Source organism: Phoenix dactylifera, chromosome 7, assembly GCF_051530095.1.
Source record: "Phoenix dactylifera cultivar Ajwa chromosome 7, Ajwa_hap1_PhDact_Kaust_v1.1, whole genome shotgun sequence".
Classification (NCBI taxonomy): Eukaryota; Viridiplantae; Streptophyta; class Magnoliopsida; order Arecales; family Arecaceae; genus Phoenix; species Phoenix dactylifera.
The window spans coordinates 5,216,400-5,243,421 of NC_143196.1; the positions used below are offsets into that span (position 1 = coordinate 5,216,400).

At 50.4% G+C, this 27,022-nt stretch overlaps 1 long non-coding RNA gene across 1 annotated transcript; it reads left to right on the forward strand.

Moving 5' to 3' along the window:
* Window positions 1-200: 200 nt before the first annotated feature.
* Window positions 201-14,888, forward strand: LOC149753112 (uncharacterized). The gene is made up of 3 exons (XR_016395882.1): window positions 201-347; window positions 424-473; window positions 12,764-14,888. It is a non-coding gene; the product is annotated as an uncharacterized LOC149753112 (long non-coding RNA).
* Window positions 14,889-27,022: the final 12,134 nt, after the last annotated feature.

The window sequence follows — 27,022 nt, forward strand, 5'->3', positions numbered from 1 at the left end:
GAGGACCCATGCAGATGTATATTTAGTTCCACATCGGTTATTTGCCGATAAATTTTGGGATATTTATACTAGACTAAAGAACACAAATAATATTTTTTGGCTAGCATTTTTAGGTGAGATTCTGGATTGTATCCGAACGAACTCCTATATGGATACTACAATATGAGTTTATAGAGGCCGACACGAGCTAATTATAGTGCTTGTGATTAGATTCGAATGAATTTGAAATCTTAGTGCGACGAGCTCATTGAGGCCTCCTTTGTTACCGGTCTAGGTTTCATTTTCACTCGATTTTGAATCATTTTCCTCCCCAAATCTCTCCAATTCGAAGCTTCTTTCTCGATCTGGTAAGCTATACTGCAATTCTGTTTCCAGTTGAAACTTATTGATGGATTATGATGAATTTCTGAAACAAGCCTTTAGACTGATATGATGTAGGTGCTTTGAACTGTCTTCAAGCGTATCATCTGCGAGCAGCACCAAATTATAGGTTGATTTTGTGCAATTGTGGGGAAAGATCAAATGTAGGTGTTGGGGGGAATAAAGTTTTCCCCCAAATGACATAAATACCCCTAAGAAGCCGTACAACCTCCGACCCCGGACAGCCGAAGTCAGCGTCCGACCTCGGAACGCTCGGCCACAAGACGACCGACCCCAAAACCTCCGACCTAAGAGAAACCCCGATGTCCGAGGACCGTACTCTAACACCCCTCCGGCATTTATTGCGCATGGCCGCTGTAATCTTCCGGCTTACTCCACCAATAATGCGGATCTCCGGCTTACTCCATAATAAATGCGGATCTCCGGCTTACTCCACCAATAATGCGGATCTCCGGCTTACTCCATAATAAATGCGGATCTCCGGCTTACTCCACAATAAATGCGCATGGCTCCTGACATCTACGGATCCCCGGCTCTCCACGGCAAATCGACCCAGCAGGGTCTAGTCGACTATGATAAGTCTCTGATCTCGGCCATACCGCCGACATCAGTGCAATGATTCGCCTGACCGAGCGCCGACCTGAACAACATGCCAAGCCGTACTACGGCCTCGCCCTGTTACATCACAGGTAAACCGACCCCCGCATATAAAAGGGAGCCTTGGCCTCCCAAGAGGGGATCGAAACATTCATACACCCAAAAATCACTGTTCATCTCCTTCTCCCCACTATTTGCCCCCTCCCTGACTTGAGCGTCGGAGGGCCGGCGCCGGAGAACCCGGCCACCGGTTCGTGTGCAGGCATCCGGACGGAGGACGCCGCCAGCCAACGGATCGCCGCCCCGCTGCGAGGACCTGCTGTTCCTTCTCTCCGACCGCCCCGGACGGAGGACGCTGCCCGCCGACAGACCGCCGCCCCGCCGTGAGAACAAACAGTCGTTTCCTCTCCTCGACCGAAGATTGCCCCCGGGTCCAATTTCCAGCAACAGTTGGCGCTAGAGGAAGGGCCCGAGTAGCAGTCATGAAGTTGAGAAGTAAGGGAACCTCTAACGTTTCCCGGCGTCCCCCGCAAAGTCCTGGACACTCCGTCCAGAATTCTCCAACTCCGGCTGACCCAGCTCCTCAGGTCCAGCCGGAACAGTTCAATGCCCTGGCACAGCAAGTCCAGGCCCTGGCCGCCGCCGTTCAGGGCCTGCGGCGCATGGAGGCTTTACCGGCACTTCCCCCGCAGGCCCAAGCCCCGCCGGAGTGTCTCCCCAACGGCCCGGTTCTCTCCAGCCAAAATTTGCATGGCTCCTCCAGAGCCAACGATGGAGAACGAGCTTCTCCCCGGAGAGAGTTACCGGGAGAAGGTTTTGACCGGAGACCCCAACTTTCTGAGGCGGAGTCAGCCCCGGATCACCGTGAGCTAGCGCAAACCACAGCGACAATCCCACGGGTGGGGGAGCTCGACCGAAAAGTCGAGCATCTGGAGCGCCAGATTGCGGCACTCCACAGCAAGAAGGCAAGACAGGAAGGGGACCTTGAGTTCACTACCAAGTCCTCCTTCTCCCGCCAGATCGAGGACGAGCCAGTTCCCGCGAGGTTCAAAATGCCTCAGGTGGAGCCCTACAGCGGAATCACCGACCCCCTCGACCACTTGGAGAGTTATCGGGCCCTCATGGCCCTACAAGGGTCCTCGGAGGCCATACTCTGCAAGGCCTTCCCAGCAACCCTCCGAGGGACCGCTCGGCTTTGGTTCTCTGGTCTGAAGCCGAACACGGTGTCCTCTTTTGAGCAGCTCGGCAGGCAGTTCGCCACCAACTTTGCTGCCAGCCGGCGCCAGCGACGAACATCAGACTCCCTCCTGGACATCAAGCAGAAGGAGGGGGAGTCCCTCAAAGAGTACCTGGACCGCTTTACCGCCGCCACATGGGAGGTTCGCGAGCTAGACCAATCGATAGCCATGTCGGCTCTGAAGACTGGGGTCCGCTCCTATCGATTCCTCTTCTCCATCGAGAAGAGCTTCCCGGCCGACTTCACCGAAATGCTTGCCCGAGCCCGGAAGTACGCCAAGGCCGAGGAGGCAATCGCCTCCAGACGGGGGGCAATCGAGCCCACCTCGAAGAAGCGGAAGAAGCGCCGCGAGGAGCGCGGTCGACAAAGAAGCCGGTCCCCCCGCCGAGAGAAGAATCTCCCCAGACTGAGGAGCCCGCCCCGTCAACAGGGGCGACCTCAGCAGAGGACACCTCCTCGCCCGAGGTCTCCACCACGGCCCCGGACGTACCAGGCGAGGTACGAGAACTATACACCCGTCAATGCTCCTCGGGCCGAGATCCTGATGGAAATTGAGGGTCGGGACTTCTTCCGACCCCCGCCTCCTATGCGAGACACGGGATTTCTCCGAAATCCCAGGAAGTACTGCCGCTTCCACCGAGATCGCGGGCACGACACGGAGGACTGCTTCCAACTCCGGGACGAGATAGAAGCGCTCATCAGACGGGGAGTACTCAACCGGTTCGTGAGGAACCGACATGAGGAAAGGAGGCCGGCGGAGAATGACGCACCAACCGAAAATCCTGGCGGCAACAGGCCTATCGCCGGCACCATCAACATGATTGGGCGGACCTCGGCAGGAACAGCCGCCCAGGGAGCACCCCCGAAGCGCCCACGCACTGATGAAGTCATCTCGTTCTCGGACGAGGACTTAGAAGGGGTTGAGACCCCTCACGATGACGCTGTGGTCATCTCAATGATTGTAAATAGGTTTGATGTAAAGCGTGTCCTAGTTGACAATGGAAGCTCAGCCAACATTTTGTACTACCATGCCTACCAAAAAATGGGGTTGACAGAAGGACACCTCCGGAGAATCAATGCCCCGCTGGTCGGGTTTATCGGAGATGCGGTCCCGGTTGAAGGTGAGGCTAGCTTCCTTGTCACAGTTGGCCTCGCCCCCCGGGAGAGCACTGTAAGGACGGACTTCCTGGTGGTCCGTCTGCCCTCGGTCTACAACGCCATCCTTGGGCGCCCAGGGTTAAACGCCCTTCGAGCCGTGGTTTCAACTCGCCATTTGCTCATGCGGTTCCCCACCGGCCAAGGAGTGGGCGGGGTCCGCGGAGACCAACTGGTCGCCAAGCAATGCTACATGGCGGCCCACACAGTAAAGCAACCAGCCGAGGCACCAGACCGCCCGATGGGCCCTTCACTGCCCATAGAAACCCTCGATGCGAGGGACACCCTCTGGAAGAAGCAAGTAGAGCCCGGTGAGCTCCTTATTCAAATCCCACTACAAGAAAATTTTCCCGAGCTAACCGTGCAGGTTGGCTCCGGCCTCGGCGCCTATGAGAGGAATCGCCTCGTCAGCTTCCTGCGGGACAACGCTGACGTCTTCGCCTGGTCGCCCGCGGACGTGCCAGGAGTTGACCCCGAGGTCATGGTCCACCGACTCCAGGTGAGACCAACCAGCAGGCCTATAAAGCAGAAGAAAAGAGGCTCCGCCCCTGAGCGACAACGAGCTGCGGCCGAGGAGGTGGACAAACTCCTCAGAGCCGGCTTCATCCGGGAGGTCTCCTACCCGGATTGGCTCGCCAATGTAGTCCTCGTAAAGAAGGCCAACGGAAAATGGCGTATGTGCGTGGACTACACCGACCTGAACAAGGCCTGCCCAAAAGACAGCTTCCCTCTCCCGAGCATCGACCAGCTCGTCGACTCCACTTCAGGACACCAACTGCTAACTTTTATGGACGCCTTTTCAGGATATAACCAAATCCGAATGGCGCCAGAAGACGAGGAGAAGACGGCCTTCATCACCGACAAGGGCACCTACTGCTACAAGGTGATGCCCTTTGGCCTGAAAAACGCTGGGGCCACCTATCAGAGACTGGTCAGCCAAATCTTTAAAGACCAGATCGGCCGGAACATGGAAGTCTATGTGGACGACATGCTGGTAAAGAGCCAAGCGGCGGAACACCACATAGCCGATCTCAGCGAGACATTCGCCAAGCTCAAAAAATACCAAATGAAACTCAATCCGGCGAAGTGCGCGTTTGGAGTCACCTCGGGCAAGTTCCTGGGTTTCATAGTGACCCAACGCGGAATTGAAGCCAACCCGGAGAAAATCCGGGCACTGCAAGAGATGTCGCCTCCAAAGACAGTTAAGGAGGTGCAGCGGCTCGCGGGGCGGGTAGCCGCCCTGGGAAGGTTTGTTTCTCGATCAGCCGAGCGTTGCCTCCCCTTCTTCAAGAGCCTCAAACGGCCGAAAGACTTCCGGTGGACAGAAGAATGCCAGCAAGCCTTCGAAGAGCTTCGGAGCCTCCTGGCCTCTCCCCCGCTGCTCACCAAGCCCCAGAAGGGCGAAATTCTTTACTTATATCTGGCCGTCTCCCCAGCTGCAGTAAGCTCGGTCCTCGTCCGGGAAGAAGACAAGCTCCAAAAGCCGGTCTATTACACCAGCCGGGTTCTCAGGGATGCTGAGACCCGATATTCTAAACTTGAGAAGACCATCTTCGCTCTCATCAACTCGGCTCGGAGACTCAGGCCTTACTTCCAAGCCCACACGATAGCTATATTAACCGACCAGCCTATGAAGCAGATATTGCAGAGGTCGGATCGTGCGGGGAGGATCGCCAAATGGGCGGTCGAGCTCGGGGAATTCGACCTAGAATATCGGCCCAGGCCGGCTATCAAAGCTCAGATACTCGCCGACTTCATCGTGGAGTGCACCCTTCCGGACGACCCCGAGCCGCCATCTGAGTCCGTGGAGGAGACCCCGAAACAGCCATGGGTCCTGCACTCAGATGGGTCTTCGACCCCGGGGGGCAGCGGGGCCGGACTTATCCACACCAGTCCAGATGGAGTGGTGGCCGAGCAAGCTCTGCGCCTCGAGTTCCCGGCCTCGAACAATGAGGCCGAGTATGAGGCTCTCATCGCCGGGCTCAAGCTGGCGAAAGAACTAAAAGTGGGAGACCTGACGGCCTTTAGCGACTCCCAGCTGGTGGTGAACCAGGTCCAAGGAGATTTTGAAGCTAAAGAGCCATCCATGCAAAAGTATCTCCAAAAGGTGCGGGAACTCACATCTGCCCTGAATTCTTTCAATATTCAGTATATTCCCAGAGCGGAAAACCTCAGGGCAGACCAGCTATCCAAACTGGCCACCTCCCGCATGAGCGAGCTTCCCAAGGGAACAGCGCTCGAGTATCTTCGGGTCCCCAGCACGGAGGAACCCGAGCCCACTATGTGCATCGACTCCGAGCCAAGCTGGATCGACGGGCTCGTCTGCTATCTTCAGGACGGAACTCTACCTCATGACGAGACGGAGACTCGCCGAATCAAGCGCCAGGCTCCCCGGTATGTCTTGTACGAGAATAAACTCTATCGACAATCATTTACTTCTCCCCTTCTCAGATGCCTCCGCCCCTCCGAGGCGGATTACGCCCTCCGAGAGGTCCATGAAGGGATCTGCGGAAATCACCTGGGGGGTCGAGCCTTAGCCCACAAGATCCTGCGGCAGGGATACTACTGGCCCACACTCCAGAAGGACGCAACGGATTTCGTCCGCAAGTGCGATCGGTGCCAACGAAACGCCAATATCCAGCGCCGACCTTCAGCTCTGCTGACCTCCATCATTGCCCCCTGGCCGTTTGCCCAATGGGGGATCGACATCCTGGGGCCCTTTCCCCTGGCCACCGAACAGAGAAAGTTCCTGGTCGTCTCCATCGACTACTTCACCAAATGGGTCGAGGCCGAACCTGTCGCCCGGATCACCGAGCAAAAGATGCGGGACTTCGTGTGGAAGTCTATAATCTGCCGATTCGGACTACCCCGTATCCTTATATCTGACAATGGTCGACAATTTGACAATGTTCATTTCAGGGAGTTTTGCTCTGAGCTCGGCATTGATCATCGCTTCACCTCGGTTGCCCATCCCCAGACAAACGGGGAAACTGAGATCCCCCGGCCAAAATCGGGATGCCTCGAGGCTCGACCGTAGAGTCCCAAACTCCCTCGACCTCGGAAAGAATCGCAGGACGGTGAAACGTCGACTGGAGCGAGATTCCTCGACTAAGGTCGAGATGCCCCGAGTGTCGACAGTGCGTGCCCAGACCCCTCGACACTTCGGAAAGACGGGGTAGTACCTTCGCAGTCCCCCGTGGCGCTCGACACCAACAATGGGGTAGTACCTTCGCGGCCCCCCGTAGCGCCTCCTCGACTAAGGTCGGGATGCCCCGAGGGTCGACCGTAGAGAACCAGACTCCCTCGACCTCGGGAAGGCGCCGTGAGGGGTGGAAAGGGTGGCTCCACCCGGGGCGCCACAAAGTGGACCCCCGGGAGCGGTCGACGATCCCCGATCCCCGAAGCGAGCGATCCCTCGACTAAGGTCGGGATGCCCCGAGGGTCGACCGTAGAGAACCAGACTCCCTCGACCTCGGAAAGCGTCGCCGGTCGGTAGAGCGTGCCCAGACCAGCCGACCTGACGAACGATCCCTCGACTAAGGTCGGGATGCCCCGAGGGTCGACCGTAGAGAACCAGACTCCCTCGACCTCGGGAAGGCGCCGTGAGGGGTGGAAAGGGTGGCTCCACCCGGGGCGCCACAAAGTGGACCCCCGGGAGCGGTCGACGATCCCCGATCCCCGAAGCGAACGATCCCTCGACTAAGGTCGGGATGCCCCGAGGGTCGACCGTAGAGAACCAGACTCCCTCGACCTCGGGAAGCGTCGCCGGTCGGTAGAGCGTGCCCAGACCAGCCGACCTGACGAACGATCCCTCGACTAAGGTCGGGATGCCCCGAGGGTCGACCGTAGAGAACCAGACTCCCTCGACCTCGGGAAGGCGCCGTGAGGGGTGGAAAGGGTGGCTCCACCCGGGGCGCCACAAAGTGGACCCCCGGGAGCGGTCGACGATCCCCGATCCCCGAAGCGAGCGATCCCTCGACTAAGGTCGGGACGCCCCGAGGGTCGACCGTAGAGAACCAGACTCCCTCGACCTCGGGAAGCGTCGCCGGTCGGTAGAGCGTGCCCAGACCAGCCGACCTGACGAACGATCCCTCGACTAAGGTCGGGATGCCCCGAGGGTCGACCGTAGAGAACCAGACTCCCTCGACCTCGGGAAGGCGCCGTGAGGGGTGGAAAGGGTGGCTCCACCCGGGACGCCACAAAGTGGACCCCCGGGAGCGGTCGACGATCCCCGACCCCCGAAGCGAGCGATCCCTCGACTAAGGTCGGGATGCCCCGAGAGTCGACCGTAGAGAACCAGACTCCCTCGACCTCGGGAGGTATCACAGGTCAGCAAGGCGTCCACAAACCCGCCGACCTGATGTGAGATCCCTCGACCAAGGCTGAGGCGCTCCGAGGTCCAACCATAGGGTCTTAAGCCCCCTCGATCTCAAAAAGGGCTACAAATTAACAGAGCCTCCCCAGATCCTCTCAACTCCGGCAAGAGTCGCCGGGTCCGTGGGAAGCCCGGGCCCCTTTTACCAGTCAAAAATGACTCCGGAGGTCGACGAGGAAGGGAAGCGACCTACTCCACCATGCGAAGCATGACCCCGAGAATGCAACAGGTACACCCAACTAGACGCCCTCCTTGTCAAATTTTATCTACATATTGCCAAGCGGGATCTCGTCCAATGTTGGAGTCTTATTTTGCCCCAAAGCCGGGCTTCTTCGCTGGGTCGGCTTAAGACCGACCTCCCAACCTCATTATGCCTGCTCTGTTCGTCAAGTCTCTGTAATCCGTACTAAGGCTTTATAAAGTAGGGCCCAACTCGGCTCTTCTAAGTAAACTCCGACGTCCAGCTGGGAAAGTGGATCCGGTCACGAATGTACCAGCCAAGCACAGGTACCAAGGCGATCTTTGGGAATCCCAGCCTTGTTCACCGAAATCTCGGCAGGGTCCGAGGACGATAACTATGAAAACCTTCGGCAATAACTTGTTTATTAGCCCGCGCTCCCTATGAGAGGTTCAGAGTTGAGTTCGGAAACCCGACTAAACTCCCCGAATAGCGGCACGAATAGACCTATTCCGGTCCCACTTGAAGGGCTAAGGCCCGACCTCGGTGCCTTAAGATTTTCCTAAAGGCCAAACGTGGCAACTCCCACGACTCTAAGATCCGAGTTATAGGACTTAGAGAAATTTTCTAGAAACCTAAGCTCGGAGCTCCCTTTGGTCGAGACGACTGGAATCCGAGAAGGCTAAGATATAGCCAGGGAAAAGGGCAGCTTCGTTAAGCAGCCCAAAGATTAAAATACGAAGTTAGAGGTCGTCGAGGCGGTTAGCCAAGGTTCTAGCCTCATCCACGACAACAGAGGGAAAGATGAACACAGAATGACAAACATTTCTTCATTAACAAAGGGCCGGAAGGCCAATTACAAAATTGGAAGTCGGCCACTCAAGGGCCGACCCCGGATACAATGAAAAAGAAAAGAAAAATATGCTTAAGTCCTAAGCGGCGGGGGCCACATCCGGGGGGTCATCCGGCACATTGATGACCTCATGATCTTCCTCCGGAACAGGCTCGGGGCCGGGAGCAGGAGCTTCGGGCGCCGCCTCCGGGACAGCATCGATCTCGGCCGCCGGAGCCGCCTCCATGACACCGTCCGCCTCGGCTACCCCCGTCGAAGGCTCGGCGGGGTCCTGCTCGTATATTCCCGCCTCGGACGTCAGGATGGCAGGAAGGGCTTGCACGTCGGACCCCCAGCCCCGGTCCTCCCTCGGACGGACCGTCGAGAAGTCGTACTGAGGGCAGTACCGGCGCACCTGGTCCCGGAAGTTCTCGAAGCCTCGAAGGAAACCGTCGACCGTCTCCTCCTCCAACATGTCGCGGAACTCTTGCGACTCTTTGAAGAGTTCCACAGCATGCTCGGCTCGTTCGAGGGCCCTCCTCTCCCGGGCCTCAAGTTGCCCGAGTCGGAGGCGCAAGACCCCCTCCTCATACTCGAGGGCCGCGACCCTGGCCTGGACCTCCCCTAAGCGCGCCTCCGTGCCGCGCATGGTTGCCCTGGTCAGGGCATGAGCCGCCTTCTCCTCCTCGAGCGCCCCCACCATGGCAAGGCGCTCAGCCTCGGTGGCTGTCCACCGAGCCTCGGCCGCGGCCAACGCCGCCTCCAGCTCGGCGACTCTTTTCTTGGCCGGCTCCAGTTGCTGGCCGAGCTGTTGAACTTCTTCCCGATACCCATGGGCGATGAACGCCATGGTGTCGAGCTCGAGAATATGCTGAAAAGGAAGAAACGAGGGTATTGTGAGTTGAAAAGCACATATGTACGCTAAAAACTCGGAGAAATTAAGAAGAAAGCTTACCCGGGCAGTGTTGCAGTAAGCACTGCCGACGACCTCCTCCAGCGAAATACCCTGGAACACGGTCCGGTCCGCTGGAAGCACCGCACGCCGCAACATGGAGCGTGCGACCTCGGCATCTTGAAAGGCCGAGCGCCCCTCGGGAATAGGAGAGTCCGGCTTGGCCGACTCTTCTCGGAAAGCCCGAGAAGAGCTCGGCACGATCGAACCCGAGGTCCCGGAGCCGCTCGCCTCGGTGCCTCGGGTAAGCCCGGGTCCTGGCTGCTGCGGCCGGACCACGGACGGCTCCCCCCGCTGGGAAAGGGGGGTAGGGCAAGGAGGGGTCGACGGGCCCGCATCACCAACAACCCGCTCCCGCCTCGGGTCGGCTGCAGGGGCCCCCGCCTCGGGGCCCCTCGTCCCGGCCGACGAAGAAGCGCCGTCCGTCCTCGCCCTCTTCCGAGGCTGGGGCACTGCGCCCCCGACCTCGGCCTCTCGCCTCCTCAGGCGAGAGAAAAGTGATGTGTTGCTGGTCGGCATGCGTGGAATATCTGAAATCAAAAATTTTGTTAAGAGTCAGACCAGTGACCGTAAAGACGGAGAACAAGAAATAAATAAATAGAATAATGCAACCGCCCTTACCCTCGGGGCGCGCCGAGCTCAGACCCACGCTCACCAGGGCGTCCTCCCGCAGGAGCTCGGTCAGGTCGTTGCCCCTCCCGAGGGCTCGCAAAGAGTCCAGGGTCCTCAGCTCCCTCCCCGTGGGCTCGGAGAGTTTGTTGAGGGCCTTCAGCCGAGGGTGTCCCCACCTTGGCTCGAACCCCCAAGGCGCCGCAGACGCCAGAAAGAAAAACTTCCTCTTCCACTCGTGAATCGAGGAAGGGGCGCCCCGGAAGAGTGACATACCGCCCCGAAAGGCGAAATATAACCACCCTACGTCCGCCGGATTTTTCTTTAACAGAAAACACCAGCGAAAAAGGCCTACCGAAATCGGGATTCCGTGCCCGAGGCACAGGGATAAAAACCCAATTATGGTCCTCCATGAGTTCGGAGCCAACTGCGCCGGGACGAGTTGGTACTCGGCCAGCAAGTTGCTCACGAACTCATGGGCGGGAAAACGCAGGCCCGCCCAAAGTGTCTCGCGGTAAACCGCGATCCGACCTGGGGGCGGCTGCGTCACCCTGTCTTCCGGCCCTGCGGTTTCAAGGCGAAACCCGGGCTGGAAGAAGAAACGGGAGCGGATTAACTCCAGCTCCTCTTCCGACAGACTCGACCCAACCTCTTCGGGACCGGAACTCATTCTCACGGAAGAGTGGAGCAAAAGTTAAGAGTAGAAAATGGAGGTTGACGAGGAGGAGAAAAGAGGAAACCCTAGTGAAAACGGGAAGAAAACCTACTGGACATTGCCGGAAATCGCTCCGGGCACCACCAGCAAGACTCAGCTGAGGGAGAAAGCAGGGGGGAAAGACGACGAAAATAAGAGGCAGCCAAACAAGACCTTTAGGGCAGACTCGTGGGGTTTATATAGACCCCCCTGACGGCCCAGATCGACGGGGTCGGTTCCCATCCCCCCGGGTTGCGCCACGTGTCGACCTCGGAAGCCGAGGCACCGTATTCACTCCGGTCTAATAAATCGGATACGAAATCGAAGCGTTGTCCCATCGGATCTCGGGGCCTCATCATGGGCCCACAGAATCAAATCGTCCTGAGGAACGAGCGGACGTAACCCCCGCTCCCCTCGTTTAATAAGATCTGGGACACGTGGAGCCCCGATGAGGCCTCCACTTCTTCGGAATTATGATCCAGTAACATGAAATCGAAAACGTCCGACCTCGGGTCGCGCCGCGTGTCCGTTTCAAACCCCGTAACGGCACACTCATTAATGAGCCAGAAACATCGATTACGGAATCGAGACACCGCCTCGACGAGCTCGAGGTCCCCCATTATTAATCCGCCGTAAAATGATCCTGGCGATTCAAGAAGCATGATGATACGAGCTCCATCATTAGCTCACCGAATAAAGCAGCCTCGAGACGCCAAAGGGCGCATATCTCACCATAAAAGCTCCGGAAAGCACAAGGGGGCGGGCGAGACCTTCCCCCCAACCTTAGTGACAGACTTTACTTCCCACGTCCGAGCTCCACAAGCCGCTCGAACTCGGAAGTCGGGGGGTAGTGTTGGGGGGAATAAAGTTTCCCCCCAAATGACATAAATACCCCTAAGAAGCCGTACAACCTCCGACCCCGGACAGCCGAAGTCAGCGTCCGACCTCGGAACGCTCGGCCACAAGACGACCGACCCCAAAACCTCCGACCTAAGAGAAACCCCGATGTCCGAGGACCGTACTCTAACACCCCTCCGGCATTTATTGCGCATGGCCGCTGTAATCTTCCGGCTTACTCCACCAATAATGCGGATCTCCGGCTTACTCCATAATAAATGCGGATCTCCGGCTTACTCCACCAATAATGCGGATCTCCGGCTTACTCCATAATAAATGCGGATCTCCGGCTTACTCCACAATAAATGCGCATGGCTCCTGACATCTACGGATCCCCGGCTCTCCACGGCAAATCGACCCAGCAGGGTCTAGTCGACTATGATAAGTCTCTGATCTCGGCCATACCGCCGACATCAGTGCAATGATTCGCCTGACCGAGCGCCGACCTGAACAACATGCCAAGCCGTACTACGGCCTCGCCCTGTTACATCACAGATAAACCGACCCCCGCATATAAAAGGGAGCATTGGCCTCCCAAGAGGGGATCGAAACATTCATACACCCAAAAATCACTGTTCATCTCCTTCTCCCCACTATTTGCCCCCTCCCTGACTTGAGCGTCGGAGGGCCGGCGCCGGAGAACCCGGCCACCGGTTCATGTGCAGGCATCCGGATGGAGGACGCCGCCAGCCAACGGATCGCCGCCCCGCTGCGAGGACCTGCTGTTCCTTCTCTCCGACCGCCCCGGACGGAGGACGCCGCCCGCCGACAGACCGCCGCCCCGCCGTGAGAACAAACAGTCGTTTCCTCTCCTCGACCGAAGATTGCCCCCGGGTCCAATTTCCAGCAACAGTAGGTACACCATCTTCTTAACATCCTTGGAATAGCCCCCGTGCTCCACCGTACTTCTACCGTCGTCATCTTCTTCTCCCTCCTTTGTTCGTCCTCCACTCCTTGACTAGAACGAACGCCGTGCTCCACTGGATCCCATCGGCATCATTGTCGTCATCTTCATCTCTTCCTCTCCGGCACCATCATCTCAACATCGATGTCAAGTCTTTGAGACAACTGCACGGCTCCGCGGCTTCTTCACCCGCGACAACGTGGAGGCGAGGTCGTCGTTCATCCCGGCATCCTAAGCTCCATCATTTGCTGGCCTCCCGTGTCCGACCAATGAGGCGAGCCAAAACTTTCTTATGAAAAATACGAATATAGCTGAGATTCCATGGGTCTATAATCGAAATGTCTGCTCAAATATCTTAGTTGCAATATTTGCAGCATGAAATCTATATATATACATATGTAAGCATCAAATGTTTGTTGAAATGTTTCTTAGAATTATCTTTTTTGGTTGATATGTTTGTAAGACCAGCTTATCTAAATGAGTATAATGTATTTGCTGAAATGTTAGTGTTAAGCTATGTTTATTTGCATTTCACATGAACTTTCGTATGTGTAGGCTATCAAAGATATTATCAAAACAGTAGATTCTGTACTATGATGTGATTTCCCAGATTGTTCAGATATATTCCACAAAATATTTCATGTGCTCTTACTAACAGTATATTGAAGACATTTGGATGTCATTGGCTCAAGTAGGCTGCAGACTCTCTGCCATGCATGGAAGTAAATCCAATCTTTGTGTGTTTGAATTGTCTATATATACTAACAGGGGTTTGATAAAAGTGATCCAGATTTGTTCCATTGTTCAGCTTGGCTTCTGGAAGTGCAAACTAGTTTTAGATGGTCTTTAGATTTATTCCTGGACAGCTACAAGATAGTTATATCTATGATGTATCTTTTGTTTCTCGCTCGATTAATTTCACACTTTTATGTATCAAAATAACTACTATTGCTAGGCTCTATCCAAACATTTTTTTCTCTTATTATGCACCATCATTGTTGTGCTATTGACCACTGTCCATAGACTAAAAACAGCTAGCAAAAATGTGAACTAAATCAGCTAGCAGAATGAAGCAGAAACAGTTAGCTGGAATTAAGAACAATAATTCACATTACTCGGACCCATATCCACCATAACATTTCTTGTCCTGATTGAAATCAGGTACAGATTTCTATAACAGGAATTCTCCATGTTACTCATTTCTTAAACTCTAAATCTTTACATATTACTCATAACAATCGAATATGTTGCCTATTAATCATAACAATGACATGTCTAGTTTACCAAAAGTCACTTCAAGTACACCATGGGTTACAGAACTATTTTTCTTCTTCATTCCAGCTGTATGCAAGCTGAATACCAACTATAAGAACTATTTTGCAGAACTTCAGCATAAATACCATTTGCAAGGAAACTCAACAAATGAGTTTTAGTTGCTGTGAAAATCCCCAAGAAATAAACTGCCACCAATAATAACAAACAATATCCAAGACCCAAACAATGCATACTTGTAAACCTCCTTCCCTCGAGCTATTATTTCTCTTTCCATAGCTATCTTTTCCTTAGCACGAAGAATTTCTTCCTTCTCTTTAGGAAAATATGCCTTTTGCTGAATTCTTATAAATTTCTCCACAATTTTTGCAGCTAACTCAATCCCATGTCTGCAAGTAGGATGATCAATCGAAAAGTATTTGCATTGCTCATTAACCTGTAAAGCAATATTCCAAATACTCAAATTAACTCTCACATCTAACTAGAAAAATAATGAAAATCCAAAAATTCAGGAACTTACCCTGTATCTGGAGCAATCATGGAACCATTTTCCAAAATTTTCCACCGTCCATGATGTCCTTATATTCGATGTTCCCCCACAATCGTACAAAATCAGCCTATTATTGGTGTTGCTTGCAAATGATAGGCTTGAAGACATGGCTCACAGCACTTGTTGCTGGAAATTGGACCCGGGGGCCGCCACGAAGCCAGGGGAAGGAGGGGCTCCGCCGCAGGGACAGTGGATGACCGTGCGCCGGCTGGTGGCGTCCTCCTGGAGGGGTGCAAGTCCGCCGTAGGAGCGGTGGTCGATGGCGTGGCGAGTGGCGAGGCGCTTGATTCGGCGAGTCTCTTGTTCATCAGTGGGGAGGACTTCATCTTGCAGGTAGCTGGTGAGCTCGTCCATCCAGCTTGGCTCGAACTCGGTGCAGAGGGTCTGCTCGGGCTCATCTGTACTGGGCTTTTGGAGATATTCCAGTACCGCTTCTTTGGGAAGCTCGCTCATGCGAGAGGACGCCAGCTTTGATAGCTGGTCGGCCCTAAGATTCTCCGACCTGGCAATATGTTGAATATGAAAGGATTCCAAGGTCGAGGCGAGATCCCGTACCTTCTGAAGATACTTCTGCATGGTCGGGTCTCTGGCTTCGAAGTCGCCCACAATTTGGTTGACGACGAGCTGAGAATCACTGAAGGCCTTCAAGTCCTTCACTCCTAGCTCTTTGTCTAGCTTAAGCCCGGCGACGAGCGCTTCATACTCCGCCATGTTATTGGAAGCAGGAAACTCGAGGCGCAGGGCCTGCTCGGCGACCACCCCCTCCGGGCTGGTGAGAATAAATCCTGCTCCGCTACCCCCCGAGTTTGAAGAGCCATCGACATGTAGAGTCCATGTCAAACTCGGGGTCTGCTCCAGCGGTGGCTCAGGTTGGACTGGAGCCGGAGGAGGCGGTGCCGCTGGAATGCCCCTGGGTTGCAAGCTTTGGACGGCGGTAGCCAACGCCTGCACTTGCTGCGCCAGGGCATCAAACTGCTCCGGTCGAACTTGAGGCGCTGACTCGGCCGGAGGTGGTGAGTTCCGAACGGAACGTTCTGGACTTGGTGGAGGACGTCGAGAGGCGTTGGAAGCCCCTTTGCTTCTTAGCTTCATGGCAGCGAACTCGGGCCCTTCCTCTAGCGCCATCTGTTGCTGGAAATTGGACCCGGGGGCGGCCGTGAACCGAGGAGGAGGAGCTCCGGCGAACACTGGCGGACGGCGATCCGTCGGCGAGCAGCGTCCTTCGGGGGACCTGCAAGAAGCCGGTGGCCGGGCTTTTCCGGCGCCGGCCCTCCGATGCCTAAGTCAGAGGGGGGGCTTAATTTTGGAGAAGAGAGAGGGACTGTATGTGAAGTCCGAAAAATTCTCTTGGGAGGAAGAAGCCTCCTCCCTTTTAGAGGGAGAAGCTCCCCTTTTATAGGGAGAGTGGCAGGGTTACCTGTGATGTGACTGGGCGAATTAATGGGTTACCGTCACTGTCAGGGAGCTGTCACGATTGATCGGACCCGTTGGGGTGATTGAACCGCCGGCCGTGGTGGGCCTGGGGTCCGTAGATGACAAGTGCATTGATTGCTGAGTGAACCGGTGGTCAGAAAGAGCCATACGCTCTGATGGTTCAGTGATCCGGAGATCGTCTTGGGCCGTGATCATTAAATGACTGGGTGCATCGGAGGCCTGAGGGGGTCTCATGCATTAATGATAGGATGTGCCGAATGCCTGCGGAGATCTTGTGCCTTAATGACTTGGGGATGGTAGCAGATTGAAGTGGAGTCATGTATTTAGTTGTCAGATCCTTTGGAGGGTTAGGCGGAGATTGGATATTTGGCTAAGGCATGGGCTCGGCGGGGTTGCCTTTCTGGTCGGCGCTCTCTGGTCTCGGCCTTCTGGTCTCGGCCTTCTGGTCTCAGCTCTCTGGTCTCGGCCTTCTGGTCTCGGCTCTCTGGTCTCGGCTCTCTGGTCTTGGCCTTCTGGTCTCGGCTCTCTGGTCTCGGCTCTCTGGTCTCGGCCTTCTGGTCTCGGCTCTCTGTGCTCGGCCTTCTGTGCTCGGCAGCCTTCTGTGCTCGGCCTGCTGTGCTCAGCTCGGCCTATGAGCTCGATCACTTAGATGAGCTCGAGAGCGGAAGAGCCCGAGCACTTGGATGAGCTCGAGGGCGGAAGAGCCCGATCACTTGATGAGCTCGAGGGCGGAAGAGCTCGATCACTTAGATGAGCTCGAGAGCGGAAGAGCCCGATCACTTCGAGCTTGAGAGCGGAAGAGCCCGATCACTTGGTGAGCTCGAGGGCGGAAGAGCTCGATCACTTAGATGAGCTCGAGAGCGGAAGAGCCCGAGCACTTGGATGAGCTCGAGAGCGGACGGATTTGGGTGCTATAATTGCATTTGTGGGGTGGTCCATTTTTCCACCAACAGCACTTATATCAACTCAGTCCAAGGATTGTTTCAGAAATTTGCCATAATCTATCAACAAGTTTCAAATGGAATCAGGAATTGTGACGTGCTTAGCAGATCAATTCCTTCTTACTCTTCTATTTTAGGTTGGTGAAGGGAGGCTTGGATTTGGCGCAGAAGCTTCCATTTGGACATTAGGGAGAGAAATAATTCAAAATCGAGTAAAAATTAATCCTAGATCTCTTTTTTCAGATGGGTTCGTGAGGGTAACAAAGTGGCATGGTGTCTAATGGAGCTGAGCTCAGGTATGTTAAAAAGCTACTTTTGAAACTATAGATGGGCTTACTGAAATCGGACCTTACCACAAAGTACCTAATCTGTACTTATCCCTGTTTAAAATTCTATGTCGAATATTTTATGTATAATAGATTACCAGATTAAAATTTTTAATTGGTATATTCTTTTATTCTTGGATCAATTAAATTGTTATTTAGACCTGAACCATATGTTGAACCAAAACTTGAAATCAAGAAGCAAGCTTTCATTTGAGTTTGGACCAGGCTTAATTTAATGTCATATTGATTTCGGTCAATTTAGGATTATCAAGCTGATCAAATACACTCATATTTGGCTTGATTCGAAATTAAGCTTGAGTTTAGCTCAAAATAATGATAAACAAATCAAGCATGATTCTGGAATTTAAGCTTAAAATTAATTTCAAACCAAGCTCGGCCAAACCGATGCTATTACACCTTATCCAATGACCTTTTCTCCGTTACTTCAAGAAAATCTGACTAGCCATTGAAGATTACTCCCGGCAAAGCCCTGTGGGTGGTATATGTTGAGCAATTTCTTTTGGGAATAGGGGACTCTTTAAGAAATTTAAAGGCATACCTTCATATCGAGCTTGCTTGTACTTGTAGATTATTGTTGGTTCTTGTTCTTAAAAAGCAAAAGATTGTGATTAATTTTGAGCAATAGCTCAATAACAAGCTTTACATGAGGATTATGGTTGGTGCATGAAAAGATAATTTGGATTTGCCAGTAGGTCTAGTACACTAGAAATTTTATACGTCTAATCTAAGATCACACACACGCAAAAAAAAAAGAAAAAAAAAAAACATTTCAGAAATTCAAGCAGATTTTTTAAGCTATTAAGTATCTGAGTGACACAAGAAGCCTTTAAAAGATCTGATTTTAAGGTAAAGTATATCAATGCATATCTTTGATCTCCAACTCCTGAATTTTAAAGCATTTGAAAAATGTGATCGTTTGAAGAAAACAGTCACACAATTTTATTTAGCTAGACATCCTATTTGTTCACAATGAATCATGTGATTTGATGTAGATCACTTTAGCCACTATGAGTAGAACTGGCTTATAAGGTCTACTACATCAGAAAGCCAAATTACGTGCCAAACTTTCGAAACCATAACTTAATCATACGACACCCAATTGAGATGATTTTTTTTTGTTTTGAAATCAGATAATTTTTTGATAACTTAATTATACGTCTCTAACGATCAGACTCAAATTTCAATATTTGGGCCTTGTAACGAGTCGATCAAACTAAAAATTTTCGTTTGGGGAAGACTTTAACTTGATGTATCTTCCAATCCAGAAAGAATTTAGTGAAATGATAGAAAACAAAATTCATGCAGGAGTTGATATCTACCTTCTCTACAATTTTAACTTTTTTTTATTCATTTCTACTAGTTATGTTTATTTTCGGAAAGCCACTTCCGTTCGAACTAAGAGAGAAATTCGATCCAAATTGTACAAAGCCGGATCTCACTGTTATAAATAGAATCTAGGTACCTCGATTTTTGGATCATCAATAAAAGAAAAGGCTCGCCTCGAGTTATATATGGATCCAACCTGACTCGAATGATCTATTGGGTCAAAAATTGTAGCGGTGGACCCGACTTGATCCGGCCTAATTTTCTATTGAGTTGGGTATAGGTTCAAAATTAGAACCCAAATAAGAATCTGGGTTGGATCGGGGTCACTCATGATCCAACCTGATCTTAACCCATTTGCACCCCTAGGTATATTGGACCAATTTAAAGTTGACAGACCAGAAAACCTGGACACATAATAAGATAATTGTTTTGACAGGACTTGGTCGATTGGCATCCATCTCCTTAGTAGACAAGTCCCCAGTTCGACTTGGAATGAGGATACTCCCATAATATTTCTCAAGAAAAATAAAATATAAAGAAATTCAGTAAAAGAAATCTAGTAATAATTGCGTAAAACAGGATTTAATCATAATATGAGATTCTAATGTTGCCATTTATTGAAAGAACTACTAATCTTTTGAGAAACAAAATGGATGTACAGTGCTCTCAATAAAATTCTTTGGGTTAAACACAATTACTGCAACATGAAAAAAGAAGAAATGTAAAAAATGAAATATAGGTTGCATCAGGTAGTCACCAGATAAATATTAATCTTTATTCAAAAAATATAATTCAATTAGGTTTAATACATACCGGATCCCTAACCCATGATGGATAGGTTGGTATCAACCTTGAAGCCTCAGGAAGAAATATACCGTGTTGATGCACTCCCCCTCCCACCATGGCCATTGCAAGCATTAGAATTAAGGATAGTTGCAGCAATTGTCGACCCCTCCCAACTAGAGACCCTGATGGCAATGGAATGAATGGTATGGTTCCTAACTCCACCTCTTGCAGCTTTTTAATCTTGTCTAAAGCCATGAAGGATGGCTGTCCAATTTATAGCTCAAATTTGTTCTAAAACATAGCATCTGGGGCAGGAAAATCTGATACTATACATTTTCTAATTCTATCCTTACCAGGCTCACCTTATCAAATTGGATATTAGATGCATTGAGAGGTGGATATTAGATCCACTGATACATATGTCCATGAATGTACAGTTTTCCTTTTTTTTTTTGTTGATGGAAAATTGAGGAAGTGAGGAATTTCCAAACGGAGAGTAGACAGTTTACTTAGGATGTAGTTGTGACCATCAGATGTTTTTGACTGCCCCCGAAGGAGAAGAAGTGCAAGGTTTTATGAAAGACTAGAGAGACCGATTGCAGAAGGACAAAAATGCTTTTGTTTCAATAGTGAATGAGGCTTGAGACTTGGCCTCTTCTCACTCGCTTTGCTCTCTTGTTACTCGAGACCTGGGCGCCAGGGACCGATGCTAGAGAGGCTCCGGTTAAATAGTTGATTAAGTTTGAGGACTACATATAGAAAATATGAAATTAACATAGCTAGGAGATTAAAAGCAGAATATTTTATTCACGTCTAACTATCTTAATCTGAGAGATGTTTAAGCAATAAGTTTCAAAATTTTAGGGATAAAACGTAGAAATATGAAAAAGACAAGGATTGGTTTTCAAATATAGAAAATGTTTAGGGACTAAATTGCAAAAACCCATATAAATTTCATTTAGTATGTCATCCTATTTCTTTGCCCAAATGTAATTAATCAGTAATACTCGATAGATTAATACAATTTGGATGTTCCAAGTATCGATAGAATTCATTGGAGAAAAAAAAAAGAAAAAAGAGAGTAAGTGCATTAATAGTAACTCGTACAAAACCACATCTAAAATAAGGTGATCTACAATAACTTCATGTGTACCGCTTCAGCTATATATTCTACCCTCCATGTAATGGAGTTGTCTGGGACCTTGTTGCTTCACGCAACATTTAAGCATAGTTAAGACTCCGCCGCGCCAATCCACTTCCTAGTTTGGCTGCAAACGATGCCCAAGTTTCACCTAAGATCGCTTCTTAGTGACCAATTTGACGTAGGGAAAGCGGGTCGAGGCGAGCACGTCGCCTTTAAAGAGAAATGGAAGGGGAAGAGCAAGCACATTATTCTCTTGTGATTACACCAAAAGGGAACTTGTGGAACATTTTTTTTTTACTGAAAACTTCAATGAATCCAATACAAGGGAGTGAGGCCTTTATATAATAAGGACGAGCCACACATAAGTAGAAAGATAAAGAAAATGAAGCAAAATTTTAGGACAATAATTCTAAAAATGTTGAAAAGATTCAATGTGTTGGCTGAAGCAAATTTTAGGACAATAATTCTAAAAATGCTGAAAAGATTTAATTGGTTGGTTGGCTTTTCCTTCTTTGGCTGGATTCTCCAAACTAGGTGCAGCTGAGATCGCGGGTAGGAGATTTGGAGTGGACGCCTTGATTAGCATTTTCTTCTTTGGCTGAATTCTTCAAACTAGGTGCGGCTGAAATTGTGGGTAGGAGAATTAGAGTGGACGCCTGCATTAGGGCCTCCCTCCTATGAAGAACTCAACCCTGAGTTCAATTGAGTGATGTTTGATCCATAGTACTCGTATAAGTCTTCCACATTAAATGTTCGGAAGATATGCAAATCATCAGGAAGGTGATGTAGGCATTGTCATTGATTTTGCAGAGAACTTTGCAAGGTCCAATCTTCTTTGGCTTCATCGTGTTGTAGGTGCTTGCGGAGAAGCGTTTTTTTCTAGGTGTGCCATGACGAGATCACCTTCATTAAAAGTTTTGGTTCGTCGATGTCGATCTGCATCATGCTTGTATTTGGAATTTGCCTCCTCGATCTTTTCCTTCACCTCGGAGTGCATGGCAGAGAGCTTTTCAATCATGTGGTTAGCGGATACATTCATCCCTGGGAGCTTTGGGAGGAAAACCAAATCGAGAGTATGACTCGGCGCGCAACCATACACGATCTCAAAAGAAGTCTTTTTGATCGATTTGTTAAGCATGTTATTGTATACGAACTCTGCTTGGGCTAGTGTTACATCCTACTGCTTTGGCCTCTCTCCTGCAATACAATGGAGGATGTTACCCATGGTTCGATTGTTTACCTCCGTTTGACCGTCCGTCTACAGGTGGTACGTGCTGCTATACTGGAGGGATGTGTCGAGTCGTCGCCATAGTGTCCTCCAAAAATGCCTGAAGAACTTGCTATCTCGATCAGACGTGATTGTCTTTGGAACCCCATGCAGGCGAACAACTTCACGGAAGAAGAGGTTGGCAATGTTAACTACATCTGTCATCTTCTTGCATGGGATGAAATATCCCATCTTAGAGAATCTATCGGCGACGAAGATGGAGTACATGTCTCTTTGGGTTCTTGGTAGCCCTAGGATAAAGTCCATGGATATGTCTTCCCACTGGGCGTTTGGGATGGAAATTGGGGTGTAGAGCCCCATATTTTGCAACTGGCCCTTTGATGTTTGACAGATGTAGCAGCGGCGCATGAAATTACCGACGTCCTTCCTAAGCTGGGGCTAGTAGTACTTTTTTTCCACGAGAGTGATGGATTTGTCTCGACCAAGGTGACCACCAAGACCTCCGCAATGTAGCTCTCGAATGAGATGCTCTTGAAGTGAATTCTAGGAAATATAGAGTTGGTTTCCTTTGAAGAGGTAGCCCTCTTGGATGTGGAAGCCATCTTCCCCCGTTTATTTTGATATGCACTTTTCCCAGGCCTTCTGGAAGCCTTCATCCTCGGCGTAGAGGTCTTTGAGGAAGTCAAAGCCTGCAACCTTAGTTCGCATGGTGACCAGCAGGTCAACACTTCAACTAGAAGTATTAGCGACTTTGTTCAGGTGCCCGACCTTATGTTTGATAACATAGTAAACTTTTGGAGTGTGGCGATCCATCGGGCGTGCATCCAATTGGTGTTCTTCAAGCTATCGAGGAACTTGAGGGCTTGGTGGTCGGTATGAAGTAGGAACCCAGTGCTCCTAATGCTTCAAGGCTTGGACCACTGCATACAGCTCGAGTTTGTACGTGGACCACTTCTTTCTTGCTTCACTAAGCTTTTCACTATAGAAGGCTATGGGTCTCAATTCTTGGGAAAGGATTGCGCCAATGCATACTCCAGAGGCATCGCAATTGTTGACCCCGTACCTGATTTTGATGAATACAAAATACTTAAGTATGTATCTTGTTATACTAAATAAATTTGATTAAGCGTTTCAGGAGAAATATCATTAGATTCATTAGAGAAGATTTCATGTAGTCTTGAAAAGATTCTGAATTTCAAAATGTCTGGGAACAGTAGTCGAGTCGACTCCTGAAAGGTCCGAGTTGACTCTGGCACAAGAAATTATCAAATGGCACGCTTGGCACGCTCACGAGTCGACTCAGGCAGTCCTCGAGTCAACTCTCTCAGAGAAAGATAGAACAACAATCTCAGATGAACAGTAGACGAGTCGACTCACGCAGTCCTCGAGTCGACTCTCTTAGAGAAAGACAGAAGAGCAATCTCAGATGAACAGTAGACGAGTCGACTCACGCAGTCTCGAGTCGACTATCTAAGAGAACCACAGAAACACAGAAACTTAATTTTTGAAGATCCCGAACTCGAGTCGACTCCTCAGCAAGCTCGAGTTGACTTCCGACTCAGCTGAGCCGACTTAACATCTGTAAGAGCCAATTCAAAAACTGCTGGAAGGTATAACAGCTAGTTTTGCAGAATGTCAGAACCAAACAAAAGTTTTCCAATGGCTATTTTTTGTGTCTAACGGCCAGGAGAGTGTCCCCTCATGGCTCAGAAGCCATAAATACAAGGGCACTAACTTGGATTAACAACAAGAGAGAAAATAGAAGTGAGATCAAAGAAAAGCTCAACCACCACAAGTTCAAATCATTAAGAGAGCTACCAAAAACAAAGCCAAGAAGTGTGCATTCAAGTTTGAAGCATTCAAGGCATTTGTTTCAGCAATCAACATCAAGTTCTTGGTTCTGAAAGTTGGCGAAGCTCCATCGAATTCATTCAAAGCACCAGCAACCATTTATTGCTCATTCCCATTAAAGTTTGCGCTTTTATTTTTAAACAATAATTTCTGTGTTCGAATCTCTTTACATAAATTCTTGTAACAAGTTTCAAGTATTGAAACTTGGACATGTTTAATCCAAACCTGAATTGGATTGGGTAAAAGGTTTTAGTTGGTGAGCCTCTAAGAAGAAACCAATAAGGTTCGTTGTGATCCCGAAAAATAATGAGTTGGGTTGGGAACTCGAAAAACAACTGCATTGTATCAAAAAGATTATAGTGGAATTTTCAAGAGTCTTGAAGAGTGGACGTAGGTGCAGGAATAGCACCGAACCACTATAAATCCTTAGTGTTAGTGTGTGTTCATTGGTTATTTTGTTTACCGCATTTACATTACAGATATTTACTTTAAGTTGTTTTATTCCAGTAAAAGTTTAGAAATCCCAATTCACCCCCCTCTTGGGTTGTCTTCTGGCAACAACAATCTACTTCGATGAGTTTCTCAAAGCTGGGCAGGGCCAACACCAGAGCGGTTGTCAATTTTTCTTTGATGGCGTTGAAGCTTTGTTCAGCCTCATCGGTCCACTACAACCTTCCTTTCTTCATGCAGTCTATTAGTGGGGCGGCAATGCTTCTGAAGTTGCGCACAAATCGTCGGTAGAAGGTTGCTAATCCATGGAAGCTTTGCACCTCTGTTGCATTCTTCAAGGTGGGCCATTCTCAGATGGCTCACACCTTCTCGTCATCGACGTAGATGCCATTATTGCTTACAACATAGCCCAAGAACACTAGGCTAGATGTCATGAAGCTGCATTTTTTGAGGTTGAGGAAAAGTTGGGCTTCTCAGAGTGCGGTGAAGACTTGCCATAGGTGCTCAAGGATGTTGTCGAAGTAAACAACCAGAAACTTGCCAGAGAAGGGTTTGAGTACTTGGTTCATCGGCGCATAAAGGTACTCGAGGCATTTCAGAGTCCGAATGGCATCATGAGCCACTCGTAGAGGCCTTCCTTCATTTTGAAAGCTGTCTTTCATTTATCTCTAGGACGGATTCATATCTGGTGGTAGTCGCTCTTGAGGTCAACCTTGGAGAAGATCTTGGCACCTTCTAGCATATCGAGCATGTCGTCTAGGCAGGGGATGGAAAAGCAGTACTTGATGGTGATTTGTTGATAGCGCGGCTGTCGATGCACATCCTCCAGCTTTTGTCCTTCTTGGGGATCAGCAGTGCTAGTACCGCGCAAAGGCTCATACTTTCACGAACTAGTCCCTTGTGGATCAAATCTTCCATCTAGTTCTACAGGATCTCGTGCTCCTAAGGGCTCATCTGGTAGTGTCGAAGGTTTGGGAGGCTAGGACCGAGTATGAGATCGATTTGGTGTTGAATGTCTCGCATGGGAGGAAGGTCGTCAGGTAACTCCTTGGGCATAATGTCCCTGAAGTCTTAGAGTGGGGGGGTGCACATTTCAAAATTATTAGTAACTAGAAAGGATCGTCCCTCCACTCAGGAAGGCTTGAGACGAGTTTCTTCTCACATAGGTCCAAGAATAATCTTATGCCCAATTTTGGTGAAGGCATAAGTATTGTCTGGAGCCCTATGGATGACATTCACATCGAACTGCCAAGGTCTACCTAGTAGAATATGACAGACATTCATATCCACTATATCACATACAATCTCATCTTCATAATGTTTTCCAATAGAAAGAGAAACTCTACAGCTTTAAGTTACCTTGATTTCACCAATATCTTTAAGCCACCCAATTTTGTAAGGTGTCAGGTGCATCTCTGTGGGGAGTTGAAGCTTCTCCACCATAGAGTTGGAAGCAATGTTTTCAATGCTTTCATCGTCGATGATGAGGTTGCACACCTTCTAGTTCACGGTGCACCTAGTTCGAAAGATGCGATGCTGCTGGGAGTCAAGTTCCTGGCATGGTGCGTACATCAATCGTCGCACCACGAGGGAGAGAGCTTCCCCTTCATCCTCATAGGTGATGGTCTTGTTGTTGTAGCCCTCCTCATCTAATGCATCGTTGTGTCCCTCTTCAATGTCGTCGACTTCGGCGAGATTGGTCTCGCTCGTTTTGGGCATTGGTTGGATGGGTGCTCCGGTTGATTGCACCAATAGCATTTGGTTCCTCGCGATAGAGCATACGGGTTGGTGAAAAGAACTCGTGTCGTTTTGTTTCCTCTAGTCGACTTGGATTGGTGATTGCCAGTCTCTTTATTCACAATGGGTGAGGCCTCTCGAAGAGGAGCCTTTCCTTTGTTCGGGGTGAGCTCGCTTGTTGAAGTGGTCATAGTCAATCGGAAGAAATCGGGCTCGCAGCATCTTCTTCATTCATGGCCAGGAACATATGGGTTCTTTGCCTTGTCGTGTGCGGGAGATTTATAGTTGCTCCCACCATACCGAAGTGTCTCCTTTAAGCTTGTAAGCTACAAGCTTGACCTTCTTTTTCTCTGGGGTCTCTATGTAGTCGAAGAAGCGTTCGACCTCTGCGAGCCAATCGGGAAAGTCCTCGATGTGTAGATGGCCATTGAAGGGTGGGAGATCTACCTTTATGCGGTAGTCCTTCTCATTGCGGCCTCTGTAGCGGTCACCACCCCCGTAAGAGTTGCCGCCACCATAGCGATTATCATCACCATAACGGTTGCCTCCAATCACTACTGTAGGGATTATGTAGGGGTTCCTTTTCGCTAGAGGAGTCGTCGTAGGGTGTGCGTGGAAGAGGATGAGTTGCGAGCCTAGAGCGAAGTAGGCCAAGAAGAGGAAGGGGTGGTTCATCTCATTCTCTGTGTCCAACATTAGGAGTTAGATCCTCGTGACAAACTTGCCTTCCGGCTTTAGGAGCAAGTGCTGGAGTAGAGCCGTCGTCATGGATTTGGGCAAGTCCAAGGGCTTGGGTTATCATCACCGAAGCTTTCTGGATCTTCTCCAAATCTTGTTGCATCTTCCGTTGAGCCGCACCGAGGGCTTCAACGGTTAGCACTCCCAAAGCACCATCTGTGGAGTTGGAGCCTTCTGATCTGTTGGTGGCACCGGTCATTGGAGGGAGAGCGCCTTGCTCTGATACCACTTGACGTAGGGAAAGCGGGTCGAGGCAAGCACGTCGCCTTCGAAGAGGGATGGAAGGGGAAGAGCAAACACATTACCACTTGATGTAGGGAAAGTGGGTCGAGGCGAGCACGTCGCCTTCGAAGAGAGATGGAAGGAAAAAAGCAAGCACGTTACTCTCTTATGATCACACCAAAAGG